Below are 10,859 nucleotides of genomic sequence, written 5' to 3' on the forward strand. Positions count from 1 at the left end.
GGTGTCGAAAGTAACCTTATCTAGGTGGTTGACATCTATTATTACATTTATATATCAGTTAAGGAATAAAGAGCTTTCTGCTAAACCAAACGTTCACTCCACTAGAGCTCTAGCTACTTCAGTGGCCTTTCAGGCAAGATTGCCAATGGAAACTATTTGTGCGGCAGCTACATGGGCCAATCCTCATACCTTCATTTCACATTATAAGCTGGATGTGGCTTCCAGGAGCAGAGCTGATATTGGTTCCACTGTTCTGAAGAGTCTTTTCTGATGAGCCACCCAGGATTGAGGTGCTAGGGATGCTGTCCCAACCAGCAAGAATGAAGGCGAGATAGACAACTTAACATTAAGAAGTTATGTACCTACCGTAACGTTCCATGTTAGTTGTCTTTTTCTCGACTTCTTTCTTGCATCCCACCCTCCATCCCCCTATCCTAGTAGACCGAGAAGAGTTCCTTATGTTTTTTTATCACTGGCTGAGTCTTCTCTGGCTATTACTTCTCACTATCAGTCTCTCCAGTAGGTTCATACATCCTACTACAGTTTATTGTATTATTATTATTATAATTGGTATTATTATGTCTGTAGTTAGGTTTACCAAACGAGATCTGGGTATCTAGCGCCAGGCATCATGAGATATAGGGGGGGCCTCGAGCCAGTAAGCAGCTCTCAAGATTTTGAAGATGGCCAAGTCAGAGCTGAGGATCGGCTCCAAACCCAACCAGCAAGAAAGAAGGCGAGAAGAAGACAACTAACATGGAACATTATGGTAGGTACATAACTTCTTATTCTTGCGCTACTGCTTCCATGATGCATGTAAACTCACTCCTGAATGGATTCTTCTTCTATGTGTGTGTGTGTGTGTGTGTGTGTGTGTGTGTGTGTGTGTGTGTGTGTGTGTGTGTGTGTGTGTCTGTATATATATATAAAATGTGTGTGTATATATATATATATATATATATATATATATATATATATATATATATATATATATATATATATATATGTGTGTGTGGCTGATGGTATGGAAGGAACAACATATTGAACATATTGGAGAGCCTTACACAGAGTTAGGAACCATTTAGTAAATTATTTCATATCTCAGAAAAGGGATGGCCTCACCCAGGAGACAAGTGTTAGAAGGAAAACATAAACTACTGTGAAGTACCAGTCTCTAGAAAAAAGAGGTACAACCAAAAAAAATTTGAAGTTGGAGTTTGTTCAGAAATAAGAAGATATAGAAGCCTGAGGTAGACAGGAAATTGAGTGGCTGGGGTAAAGAAAGGAGTGGAAGGGAATGACCTGTTTTATGGAAGACCAGATTGCTGGCTTATTGCAGCCAGCATGAGTAGCAGAGTTGAGTGTCAAGTGCATTTCTCAAGGAATTGAGTTTCAAGTATATTTTTCAAGGAAATGAGTATTAAGTGCATTTCCCAAGGAATTGTGAACTTCAAGGAAATAGAAGTTTACTGCTGCTCATGTTAAGTCTGTTTATAATGTGCAGCTGTTGTTTAGCAAATGGTATCACTATTGTGTTAAAAAGTTTTAAAGCATTGTTAGTAGCGTAACAAGAAGTATACTTCTTGGTACAGAAAACTGTGGGTTCTACTCCCACAGCATGTCAATGAATTGCTGATACTGTGTTCTGTGAAGGGAGGTTGCAGTCCTGAGTATGCCCTTTGAATAAGATACCTAGTAATTTTGAACCTGTTGTCAGTTTGCCATCCATTCCCTACTGCAATATTATCAGCTTACCATTTTTTTTATTAATGTAACATAGGCAATTTATTCTTCAAGGGCAGCAGGCATTGAATTTGTAGATGAAATACAGAGCTATAAAGTTGTTCGTTAGCATCAAGCTCTTCATTAGTTGCAGATATCATTAATGTGGAATTATTCAGATCACTTTTACTTCTGCAGAGATTGTGTATATTGACTGATATTGCTGTTTTGCGGTAACAGAAGTTTGAGTAGACTTTTATTATTGAAATATTCTGAATTGGGCAGTTTTGTCATTATTAGTTCATACATCTTCTTTCATTGCTTTCTGGAAAAACATTCAAAACTACAAATTTAAAACGTGCTCTAACAGGTGGTCCTATATTATACAAAGAATATAATGTAATACCATCAGGAAGATGAATCAAAGAACACATGCATGCATGCATGGTCCTAAATATGTATGCAAGGGACCTATGATTTGAAACAGCCCAAAGGCAAACTTCACTCGTCACTGGTCAGATGCATTTTCTTTGAATGTGGGTTTCAATAATATTTCAATGAATGTGTGTTCAATGCCAGAGAAGTTTTTATGCTAAGTCTGTTTAGTTTGTATGGTAAGTCTGTTTCCTTTATAAGAGTGTATTGCTTTGTTTAGCAAATGTCTATCAGTGTTTGTGCTATAACATTTGAAATAAAAGTTTTAAATTAAATCCAAATGTAGAAGTAAAGCAGAAAACATTATGCACAGAGTTTTGAACAGTATTTATGGTAACTGGGGAGAAATAAACGAGTAATGAGACACTGAAATGGCTGCAGGCATGTATCAGGGGGGTCCCAATCCATTACCCTGCCTAGGGCTCCATTTGAACATGATCCAGTTCAGGCTATACAGTCATGTAGATGCTGACCATCCCCCAGCAGACATTCCATTACAGATACTGTCTGATCCAATGTGTCATTCATCCTGCCCAAGGAGTCACCCACACTATTCAGACAGTCCCACAAGTCAGAATGAGTAATGTTTAGTACTCGCATTATCTCTTCTGAGGCCCTTGTGGAATGTGCCTGTGCCTCCATGATGGTCCTACACATATGCTATGTAGCACACACTGACACACCAACATCTGGAGCAGGGTGGACAGCAGACTTCCTCTGAGAACTTCTAGCAACCCACCTGAGTGACACTTCAGTCTCATGATGGCTATGGAGAGAGCCAATCAGCTCTACAACTGTAATAACCACACGGCCCAAGTCATCTATGTCACCCTCAACCTGTCAAATATCTGAAGTCTCTGTTTCATGGGTATGTGTAGGCATACTGTTTCCAAAATAGGTGCAGGAGATTTTGGAGTCATAACTTCAGTGTCAGACTGACCCCCTGCACATCCCCAAAGTGTGCTTTTTCATCCCTGCTATTGTCATCAGAAGCCATTGATACTCTGACATCAGGTGACAGGAGTTCCACAGTGCAAACAGGATCACCTATGATAACAAGTAAGCAACAACAAAAAAAGGAAAAATAGAATAAACAGTACTCAAACCTATATTATGTGAAATGTATATGAAAAAGATGCTAATTTAAATGAATCAATTAGATTTCAATTCCACATAAATTTGTCTTTTGGATGTTGATAAGAATACAGAAGATATGCTTACCATGTGCAGGTGGTGATGCAATGATAGATCCAGCTGTGCCTACATATAAAAAAGAGAGATAAAATGGGGATGATAAGCATCCCAAAGCAAATGACAGAACAAACAGAAGACAATTGCCTTTACAGCTGCAGAAGAAGACAGATCTCATAGAAATTGCTACTGTTCACTTGATTACCCAATCCCCCTTCTTTTCCCTCTGTCTCTTTTCTTCTATCACTCTTGCTCACTGTGTGTGTATGTATGTATGTATGTATGTATGTATGTGTATATATATATATATATATATATATATATATATATATATATATATATATATATATATATATATAGAAAGAGAGAGAGGAAGAGATCTCTACATATGACATTCACATACATACATATAAATACATACACACACACACACACATATATATATATATATATATATATATATATATATATATATATATATATATATGGGTCTAACTTTGACCCATTGAATTTACACTTCAGTGAAACTTAGTTTCGTGAAACCAGTTTCGCGAAAGTGCATTTATCCAAAAATGCACTTTCACGAAACTACAGTTCACTGAACAATGAAAAAAAAAACAAATACACTAAACTGACTTATGCAGGGGGGCAAGCCTCCCTGCACCCCCCATATGGGGTTCTGCACCCCCCACTAATATATACTAACTCCAAGATCAAACTACAGTGGGAAAAAGGGAATATTCCATTATCCTCACTGTGCCATGATCTACAGGAACACTGTACCTGCACCACTACATCGAGAATTCTGTTTGGTGAACTGTAGTTTCACGAAAGTGCATTTTCGGATAAATGCACTTTCGTGAAACTGGACTTGTGAAACTAAGTTTAGCTAAAGTGTAAATTCAATGGGTCAAAGTAGACCCATATGTGTGTGTGTGTGTGTGTGTGTGTGTGTGTGTGTGTGTGTGTGTGTGTGTGTGTGTGAGTCTTTTTATATAAAATACCTGGAAGTTCAGCAGCAGACACACTTGGGTTGTCTTCCACATCAGCCCCAACATCAGTGATTCTGTATGAACCCTGTGATGATCTGTCTGCATCTCTGACAGTGGACAACAGCTCCTCATTTTCAGTCAGAGGTTGCACAGTATGAGGACAACCATCCATAGCCATACATTCACAGTTAGACCTTTGGCCACCGTAATCATATCACTGGCCCTATGTTCTATTTTGCAATATGTATGTCTATGGCCTCCCACTGTATTAACATCATTCACCACCTTCTCCCAGATAATCACAGGAGGACTTGTCACCCCTTCCTCTCTCTAATAGAAATGACCCATGGCGACATAGGGCCTGAATGCTCACATCATTCGCAGCATCAGTGTATGGCAGTTTATGGGCTGCAGATGTCTTAGGTGCCATAGCACTGTATGAGAGGAAACATAATAGGAAAAACATCCATAAGTTAAAAAAAAAGGGATTGTTAAACTCAAAACTGTCTATGTATCAAACCTAATGACCATACACAAAAATACATGAAAAAGGATGGCTCCATATGAGTATGCACAGCTTCACAAATATTCCCTTGTCCCCCAAATGCAAAAGAAAGAAATAGCTTGATCGTTAAACACAGAGAAGTATCTATGAATGTATCCATCATACACAAAATAGATGAAAAAGAAAGGCTTCATGTGAGTACACACAACTTAGTATAGATCTCCCATGCAAAACAAAAAAGAACTTCATAATAAACTTATAGCAGGACAAACATTTCTGTCACTCTGTAATACATTGCAGCATTTACAAAAATAATGTATACCTGTCAAGGAAAAATGTTTATCACTATTTGGTGTGATATCCACTTCTGTGGGAGTCAGCCAAGTAGACCTCACAACCTTAACAAAATTCTCACTGCTAATAATGAATGAACTCATGACCTTCATAATTAATACAACAATTTTCTGAACAAAGGGGTCAGCTTTCATGATTGAAATTTCTATTAAACTGTCATCATTATCCAGGAAAAGTACTGTATGGTCAATAAATACTTGTGATATACATAGATTCATAAGTCCATAGTTAGGTACTATGCTATAGGCCCTAGGGCCTATACAAGCCTAGCCAAAAACGTTCCTTGGCTTTCACCACCCAAGAATTTATTTTCCTGTGCCCTTGTTGAGCAGAGCCACAGAAGTGATCCCCGGGGTGTATTTCCTATTTCCCATCCACTTATCAAGATTTATCTTGAAGAGTGCTAATGAGGAACTTTGCTTGACATAGATGGGTAGCTTGTTCCAGAGTATAGGAAGTCTCTGGGACAGGAATCTATCCTTCCAGCATGTCCTGTTTATCGTGGTGACAATGATTAGGTCCCTAGAGCATGTAGCTCAGAGGGATTGGGATTTCTTTAGGTGTAGTATGTTCAACAGCTTTGGGTTTGACATAGCTTTATATGTTAGGCAGAGATCACCCCGGAGTAGGCGATATGTTACGGAGTAAAGCTGGAGTTTTTTAAGATGGTCAGTGTAGGGCATCTGTTTGAGGCCAATAATCCTCTTTGTGAAGTACTTCTTTGACCTTTCCATCTGCTGCAGATGTCTTGTGAGGTACACTCCAAAAGGGGCATTGTACTCTATAATGGGTCTAATGAGTGTCGAGTAGAGGGGAACAATGACCTCTTTTTTCCTAGATGAGAACCTTTTTGTGATGAGGTGTGTCACATAAAAGGATTTTCTGACTACTGTGGCGATGTGATTATCAAAGGAGAGACTAGTGTCCACCTGGGTCCTCAGGTCTCTTATCACACATTCGGCGTTAAGTAGACTGTCACCTATGTGGTAGTTCATGGGTACAGAGTTTTTACCAAAGGGGATTACAATGCACTTTTTGGCATTGAGCTTGAGGCTATGGCTCTGACACCAGGCATCTGTCTCAGTGAGGCTCTTCTATAGGATGTCCACATCACTTGGGGACCCCACTATGGCTCTTAGTTTGCAGTCATCTGTGAACTTTGTTAGCCAAAGGCCTTCTGTATTAGCCTGTACTTCAGAGAAGTAGATACCAAACAAGAGAGGTCCCAGGACTGAACCCTGTGGTACTCTACTTGTTACTGGTTTGAAGTCAGATATGGAGTCTGCAACTTTTACAGTGTGGGTTCTGTCAGTGAGCCAATTGGCAACCCATCTTGTGATGTAAGGATTTATACCTAGTTTAGTGAGTTTAGCTATAATTCCAGAATGGGGGATGGTGTTGAAAGCCTTGGCAAGGTCAAGATTGGCTGCGTGAACTACCTTACCCTCATTTGCAGCTTTGGTGACTGCCTCAAAGAAGTCGATCAGGTTCAGGAGGCATGATCTGCCTTTCACAAACCCGAACTGGGAGGGGTCCAGAGTTTGGAGGTTACCAATGTCTTTGTTTATGAGTTCTATGATGATACATTCCATGGCCTTACAGACCAGGCTCATCAGGCTAATAGGGCGATAGTTCCCAGGATCAGTGGTGGCTCCTCCTTTGGGGAGTGGGATAACTGTTGCTGTGTGCCATTCAGTGGACACAAAGCCTGATGTGAGACTATGATTGAACATGGTGCTTGGGTGGGGAGCCAGTTCATTCTGAAGTTTGTGTAAAACGCAGCCTGGGATGTTGTCCGGTCCCATGGATGCTGTGTTTTTGGCTTTAGAGAGTGCAGCTTTTACCTGTGTAGTCGTGATTACAGGGACTCTGCATTTTTCTTATATAGTTATGAGCCCTTTAGGGGGTGAGAGGGGGGTAAAGTTAGCCCTTTAGGGGGTGAGAGGGGGTAAAGTTAGCACTGTACCTATCTGCCAAGACGTTGGAAATATCAGTTGGTTCTGTAATTTTCATGCTGTTGTGCTGCAACTCGGAGCAGATCTGGGTATTGCCATTGAGATTGTTGACATAGCTATGGAATGCTTTGTGGTTGTCCCTAGAATCAGTGGCAATTTTGTTTTTATAGCTTGCTTTGGAGGATCTTATAAGTTATCTCAGCTTCTTACTCAGGCTGACCAGGGAACTCCTCCACTCATGGGATTTTACTCTATTTTTTGCAACAGTTTCTTCCTTCTGTTGTAGAGTTTGTTTATGGCAGGGGACCGCCAGATTGGATTCCTTTTTTTGGAGAATAGCGTCTTGGTTCTGTTTGGGATAGCACGATCCATACATTTGTGTAAGTGCTTATAGAGGCATCTGTGTAGGATTCAGCAGTCATAACTGCATTGTCCATCTGCATGGATGTCATGAAGTTCACCACTTCTGTCTTAAGAAGCATGAAGTCAGCTTTGGAGACATTTTTTACCATGATTTCCTTAATGGGGGGTGGGGGTGGGATGTGGGTATCTAGGGTAATTAGCTTATGGTCAGATCTGACCAACAAGGAGTTGACTTCAGTGTGGAACACCGGTCACTCATGTTGGTAATGACTAGGTCTAGGATATTGTTGCCCCTTGTGAGGGTGTGGATAAGTTGATCCAGAGCATTGGAATTTATGAATTCCAGAAAGTGTTGAGCAAAAGAGTTGGTACATGAGTAGTTTTCCCAGTTAATGGTGGGGTAGTTGAAACTGGCCATTATTAGGGTGTTTGGTTGAACCCTAATATTTTCCAGTATATCAAGAAAAGAGGAGTGAGAATATTGGTACATGGTGGGAGATCTGTAGCAAGCTACAATTTGGATTGCAGTTTTGCCCAGAGTTAGTTGCACTTGGATAACCTCAGATGCATTATGCTGAGCCACTAGCCTGGAGGTGTGGATATCCTTAATGAATATGGACACACCTCTTCCTTTAGTGTTCTGGTCCAAGTTAGGTGGCCGAAAAGTGTGGTATGAGTTATAGCCTGGTAATGCAGGGGTGCTCTCTAGAGCCTTGAACCAGGTCTCAGTCACTGCACAGATATCGATGGTGTCCATTTTAAACAGTGCCTTGAGGGAGTGCATTTTGAGATTTAGACTTCTAGCACTGAGTATCATTACCCTCAGTTTTTGCTTGCCTGTTCCTGTTATGGTGGTGAATTTGTCATTTGAACCTTGCCTAGAAAAGGCACTATAGGGGCAGCAAGATCCTTAGCCAGTATCCAGAATCCCAGGGGTGACAGGTGCATGCCATCTCTGGCAAAGCATCGTGGTCTGTCGACCATGTCGTCCCAGGCAGATAGATACTGGATCCCCTTAGAATGACACCAGAAACTTAGCCAAGTTGAAGTCAATCATTTTATCCTTGTCCTGTGGTATCATTCTGGGTGATGGCAGGATGCTACTCATGGCTAGGGTTATACCTACCTGGGCCACAAGATCAGAGAGCTCTTCCATGTCTCCTTTCATATAGTCCAGGGAGGTACATCTCAGGTCATTCACACCAACATGGACAATGACAGAGTCATATTTGTACTTGTTGTGGAGTGACCTGAGTACGTGTTTTATGTGGCGGATCCTGGCACCCGACAGGCAGCTGACAGTAACCTTATCCTTGTTTAGCCTGGTGAGTGGGACATCAGAGTGTCTGACTATAGAGTCACTTATGAGTAGTGTGTTGGGTACGTTGTTTTGCCTTATGGGCTGTGGTTGAGTGGCACACTGAGTCTGTGGACTATGTGTCATTTGGGTTGTGTTGGGGGGGTGGAGGTTGCTTGTGCTTCTGCTTTGGAGGTCTATGTTGCTTGAGCAGTTTATTGAGAGCCTCCACGAATGCTTTTGTGTTTCTATGTGTGGATTTTGGTGGTGTAGGTTTAGTGAGACTATGTGATGAGTGTAGTGTGGTGCAAATGTTTACCTTCTCCTCTTGACTGTCAAGTTCATTCTTGGCTGGAGAGAGCTTTACCTCCAGTTTGGCTAGATAAGTGCATCTCTCACAGGTTGTGGTGTTGGGTGGTAGGAGGAGAGGGTTGTCTTTGTACATGAGGCAATTGCTACATGGCCCCCAGATGCCCAGATTCATCAGATAGACAGGAGAGAACACTGGGAGCTGACCCTTGGACATGCCTGAAGAAAAAACTACTTTTCTCTAGACAAGTGAGGAAAGTGAGTATAAGAGCTCTTTTTCTCTAGAAAGGTTGAGTGCTGTAGTAATTTGTAGCTTATTTAGAGCTAACAACAAGTTCTGAACAAGTGCTGAGCATGAATAAGCAAATTCATGTGCTACAACTAAGAATCTGTACCTGGATCTTGTGGTAGATAGGCTACCTAGTGCTTATCACTCCCACTGATAAGCTAGAATGCTTCCTTCCAACCACAGAAAGACTTGGTGGGCTCAGAAGCTTACAAACAGCCCTGGATACAGCAAATCTGTATCCGGACTAGAATAGTTACAGGTAAGATGGGAAACAAGCGTAAACATGGGCTTTTAAACCTGAAAGTTGAAAGAGATGGAAAAACTGCCCAAACAGCCAATAAACTAAATTTCTGTGCCAGCAACCACTCTTGTGGTAGATGGGCTACCTAGTGCTTACCACTCCCACTGATAAGCTAGAAGGCTTCCTTCCAACACAGAAAGGCTTTGGGGGCTCAGAAGCTTACACACAGTCCTGGTTACACCAAATCTGTATCTGGACTAGACTAGTTACAGGAAAGGCAGGAAAGAAGCTTAGAAAAAAATTTTTTTGGAAAGTAGAAACAGAAGATAATTCAAAATTAAGGACCTAAGTGGCTTGCCCTTCACAAATGTTCTTTGTATTAGGTAGAGTGAGCTAGTGACACAAGACTGGAATAGAGCTGGGATAGACCTGAACAGATGGGACTAGTAGGAGTGTCTGAAGTCAAAATATGATCTCACTGTACTCGGTTGAGTGAGCAAATGAGATAGACCCAGGAGGAGTGTTCAAACACAAATTTACAGGAGGGGTGGGCAATTCCAAAGCCAATAAGATTAATACCAAAACAAGAATAGGAAGGGCGGGTGAGAAACTAATTGCAGAGACAGAGAGAGACCACAGTATTCTATGAAACAATTAAATAGAAAAATAAATAACTACGGAGAGACACAGACATAATATTCAATGAAACTATTAAATAGACAGAAAAATGAAATGCAGTACAATCTTTAACATTACAAGTTTGTACTTGACTCAGCCAGTAATGCAGTTGATTGTAGGTATGCAGCAGAAGCCAAACACAGGTATTGAGCAGTAATAAATTCAATGATATGTGACTCACTTATAAATACAGAGAAACCATCTAGGCTAAGAGTTTAACACTGAATATCAATGAAGTGAAACACAATAGACCCCACTTACTGCAGAGACAGAGAGAGACCACAGTATTCTATAAAACAATTAAATAGAAAAATAAATAACTGCAGAGACACAGACCACAATATTCAATGAAACAATTAAATAGAAAAATAAAATGCAGTACAATCTTTAACAGTGCAAGTTTGTACTTAACTCGGCTAGTAATGCAGTTGATTGTAGGTATATAGCAGAAGCCAAGTAATCTCCGTGGTATCTCCAAAGTCTCAAAACAACCCATTAAAGTGTAGTGGGTCCAAAAACAAAACAGTG

The sequence above is a fragment of the Protopterus annectens genome, chromosome 1.part0, assembly GCF_019279795.1.
Source record: "Protopterus annectens isolate FY-2018-M chromosome 1.part0, PAN1.0, whole genome shotgun sequence".
In the NCBI taxonomy this organism is placed as follows: domain Eukaryota; kingdom Metazoa; phylum Chordata; order Ceratodontiformes; family Protopteridae; genus Protopterus; species Protopterus annectens.